This window comes from Coenobita brevimanus, chromosome 13 (genome assembly GCF_032717465.1).
Source record: "Coenobita brevimanus isolate Jiangsu-jjx chromosome 13, ASM3271746v2, whole genome shotgun sequence".
NCBI classification, from domain to species: Eukaryota; Metazoa; Arthropoda; class Malacostraca; order Decapoda; family Coenobitidae; genus Coenobita; species Coenobita brevimanus.
In genome coordinates, this window is record NC_136966.1 from 21,919,467 (window position 1) to 21,924,421 (window position 4,955).

Below are 4,955 nucleotides of genomic sequence, written 5' to 3' on the forward strand. Positions count from 1 at the left end.
CCAATTTGGGAGGTTATGACACGAGTTTTTATTACGGACCTGGCACTTTTATGCCATGAGCCGTTATTATGGTACCTAGCACTTTTATGCCACGAGTCTTTATTACGGTTACCAGGTACTTTCGTGTCACGAGACTTTATTACGGATACCTGATACTTTTCTCGCAGAGGTTCAATCTACACCTAACAGACAGTGATGCTTTCAGCCACAGTATGAAATTTGTGGCTTATTCTTACCATTACCAAATGGTTTTATTGAGGCTGGGACCCACAGTCCTCTCACTCGATGTGTGGTGCTTTTTTCAAGTGACTACACTGAGTGACAAGACAAATGGTTTACTCTAAACAAGGTAGCCATTCACTTTACTAGGTGGAAATTAAATAACCAAGTGATACACAGTGCCACTCACGGGCGAGTAAGGCTGATCACCCTTGCCTTAATTGTCTGAACTGAGGATCCTAGCCCCGGCTCCCTACGCACCTGATAGGATGAAAGAGGATCAGATGATGGACACGTGGATGGAAGAGAACTCTGGTAGTGATTGTGTGTGTGTGTGTGTGTGTGTGTGTGTGTGTGTGTGTGTGTGACAAGCTAGTGTTTTCCTCATCGTACTTAATCTACTTATACATCTGGTTGGCATAAATCACTTCAACCGGAGGACGTATTTTATATCTTATTGTTAGTGCTGCCAAGTGATATTATGAAGGTTAGGGCAGCACCCTAGTAGTGAAGGGATTTATGAAGGGTATATGCAGCACCTCTCTAGGAAAAGTCGCTCGTGATCTGAATCGACGGAGATATCCTTTGATGTTTGTGGTATAGGTCGTCTTTCTTACGAATAACTTTTTTTTTTTTCTCTCACCGCAATAAACGTTTTTGTGACTGACATTAAGGGTGCAGGTGCTAACAGGCTCAAGAAATACAAGTGTACTCTATATTATGGCTAATGAATGAAGTTACAATGATTAATCCCCTCATTCTGACGATGACTCTCGCATTTTTTATCAGGCTACCTATGGGTGATTGTATTCAGCTGAAGGGAGAGCTCTCATTATAATAGGATTGTGGGAAGTCTCTCATGCTCAAAACCAAATGGTCTGGTGGTAGTATTAAAATAAGACGTTCTCACCGTCGCATTCTAAGACTTCCACCTCTATCTGTAAGCCAAGTAAAATCGCCACAAAGTGGCAAAAATAAAGTAAAACTGGCGCCATCAAATTTAAGTGAAGGAATGTGACTGTAACCCCAGAATCAAAACTGCCGTGTTAGTACATTCGCTCAAATAATTTTCCTTACGTGAACGTAAGACTCCACAATGAGCAGGGCGATTTGAACAGTGTCGGTATTCCATATTATGTCGTCCGTTGTGTTAAAATTACTGACGTCACTTTAGTAAGGATATTTTTTGAGCGATAGTACGAATACTGTACACTTGCATCCACACCCGTGATGATGACTCTCATCTCCCCGACTGTCTGTTCTCCAAGGCTATCTTTCCTCCCTGTCTAACCCCTCCCGTTCGAAAAATCTGTCTTAGGATGTGTGAAACCATCCAACAGTAGTGGTAATAAATGTCGATTTGATATTAAAGGAATTTTGTTGAAAGCTTTCGTTCCAAATCGCCGATCTAATGTATCAACCCGTATATCTGTGATGATAACTCTTCCCCCCCCACCCCCCGGCCTCTCTTCCATAGCTTTCTCTCCTCCCTTTCTCATATTTTCTCCCTCTGGTGTGAGTTGCGACATAATACTGTATTTCTCTTATATCCACGTTCTTGAGGAAAAATGTAATGATTATTCCAGAACTGCTCTTCCATGCCCTCTTACACACACACACACACACACACACACACACACGCACACACACACACACACACACACACACACACACACACACACACACACACACACACACACACACACACACACACACACACATCCCCCACTTCTTCAGCCTTTAATATCTTTTCCTCTCTCTCTCTCTCTCTCTCTCTCTCTCTCTCTCGTAGTAAAGGGGTTATTGAAGGCTTAATATTACCCCTACAGTTCGAATAGACTCTCCCAAGCTAAATAAACTAGTCCTGAGAGAAAAGAAAAAATAAAATATGTCATAAAACTGAAGAATAAAAAAAAAAAAAAAGACTACTCGTGACCAAGTGCCAAATACAGGAGTTGCGTGTATGTGAGTCCAGATACCTCTGCCCCTTTCCGGTTTCCTCTGCCTTATCTTTCCCCTCGGCTGCACATTGTCCTGTCCCTGTGTCTGTCTTCCACTTTCTCTTCTTGTTGTGCCTTGAATTTCGATCTTTTGATTATTCTTGTCCTCTTTGTTCTGTCTGCTTATCGTTACCTGTTTTCATCCTTAGTCTTGTCAGTCTCGTCGTGTATTTTCTCCTCTTAATGTCGTACATATAAAACCTATATATATGCATATACTGTATCTATCAATCTATCTATCTATCTATCTATTTATCTATATTATATATATATATATATCTATATATATATATATATATATATATATATATATATATATACACAAAATGTGTGTGTGTGTGTGTGTGTGTGTGTGTGTGTGTGTGTGTGTGTGTGTGTGTATAAGAACTGAATTCTCTATTAATATGTGTCGAAGTCGGTCGGTTGACCTAGCTAGGTATGTAAGGTATATTTATCTGAATAAATGTGCATCTCTCTCTCTCTCTCTCTCTCTCTCTCTCTCTCTCTCTCTCTCTCTCATATATACAGGTGAGTCAACAGAATCGCTATAAGGCTTCTGTTGACTCCAGCATGACCCTTGACCCTGGTGGTATCAGGGGATCAACTCTGGGTAGGTCAGAGGTGGGGAGGCTCGGTTATGTTGGTGGAAGGGCTTCCATTTTTTTCCCCTCCTCCTAACCTCACTGTGACTTAACCCTTTCTCACTCTCTTCTCCCATATACAGCTGTGAACATAAATACCAATCCACTTCATAGCGATAAACAAGGAGACAGTGAGCAGTGACTCAAATCCTAGTGATGTGAGTTTCGGAGTTCAACAAATTTACCAGAATATTTTTTGGTAATTGAATAATTGTTAAAAAAAAAAAAAAAAAGGATCTTCAGCTATATAAAAAGAGGATTGATTTGTTTGGTAAGACTGCTCTGTGCCTTGTATTTTGTCCTACCTTCCTCCTAACTCACTTAATGGCCCTGCCTTTTTCGCCCTCTTCCCTATTACTCATTGAAAAGCTGGATTGTTGAGTGAATCGACTCTCTACCTTCTCTCCTCATAGACTTGGCTCGGAAATAAGAATTGTTAAAATATTAAGAATAAGCTATTGAAGGATATCCGTTTTTATAATGTCAACAATTTAACTACGGTGATATTTCTTTTAAGTCTTTTAAATGATAAAACGAATGATCTCAGGATAAAAGTATTCAAAACGTTGTCCATTCCGAAAGAAATAAAAAAGAAAAAACAAGATTTGTTCTTTCTAAGAATCTAAGACCATCAGTATTTTAAACACAATGTGCCGGGGCGTCTAGAGATGAACGGCTCTTGATTATGACTCTTTTTTGCTCTGTTTTTTTTTTTTTTTTTTTTTTTAGAAAGAACAAGATTCTGGTATCTCGAAAGTTGAATAAAATGGTCTGACAAAAGTAAAAATACAAAAAAAAAGCATAATCATACTAAAGGGATTAAGACTATTTTTTGAAGTATATTTTATATTGGCTCAATTGATTTAAGGATTCTCTTTTTCTTATGGCTTGACGTTGTGTAATATTACTGAGCGAGGTTAATAATTCTTTCTGATTATTTTCTTTAGCTTTTTAACAGTGGCTGAGTCATTCGGCATCTCAGCATCCTCCAGTTCCAGTAGTTTAGTCTATCACTGACCACTACACAAATCTCATACCTCGTCTACCCTCTCCTTCTTCACTTCCTGTTTCTTACTCCACCCTCTCTCTTTTCTTCATTTTACTGTACTTCCTTGTCTGTTCTTCCTGTCTATCACTCCCTTTCTCTCTTCTGTCATGAGTTTTTCACCTCTTCCTATTTTCTTCTAACTCGCGCTACTTCCTCTTCCCCTCTTATCTCTCATACCTTTATTTCCCATCGTGATCTTTACTGCTTTGATTATCGTGGAAGATATTCGTAACCTACATTTTGTAGAGCTTGTTTGTACCGATAAATATTTGTTAGGAATGGTCTAAAAATTATTGGAATCTTTCTTTTAATAAGCAGACAGAGGAAAACAGTTCCAGAGTTGACCAGTTGCATATATTATGGACTTGGAGTATTGGCTGACTCATGTATTAGAATACTGGGCAGAAAAGGGGTGAGCGTTTGCTGCCAGACAGGTGCTAACTGCCCGTCGTAATGAAGAAGGAATACGAACAGACGGCTCAGGAGAGCAGTGGCTATTGAAGTAGCGAGAGAAAAGAGATAAAGATGCAACAGTGCGCTGAAGAGACAAGAGGTTGAAGGAAAAGAGTAAGAGGAGGAGAGTAATGCCCAGTTCACACTATGGTGGAGACGGTCACGCTCCAGTCACGCTCCACTCTCGCTCCGCTTACGGTCCTGGTGCAATCACAGGTCCGGTCCGCTCTCGCTTCTCTCACTTTTACACCAAACAGTGATATGGACCAGGTCAGAAATTAGATGAGCCACTGCTTCATCCCGTGTTTGTTAAGCTGTGATGGACGATGCGAGGAGAGGATGGAAAGGTGAAGGGTGTAGTTATCAGTGAACAAGTGTATGTGGAAATCTGCATATGTTTTCCTCGCATCTAGCACGCTGATTTTTCATTCTTCTAGCTAAGGGAAAGCACTGAAAAAACACCGGTTTCCTTCACACACACACACACACACACACACACACACACACACACACACACGGAACTGAATACCAGTACAACCAATAGAGCTCTCTCTCTCTCTCTCTCTCTCTCTCTCTCTCTCTCTCTCTCTCTCT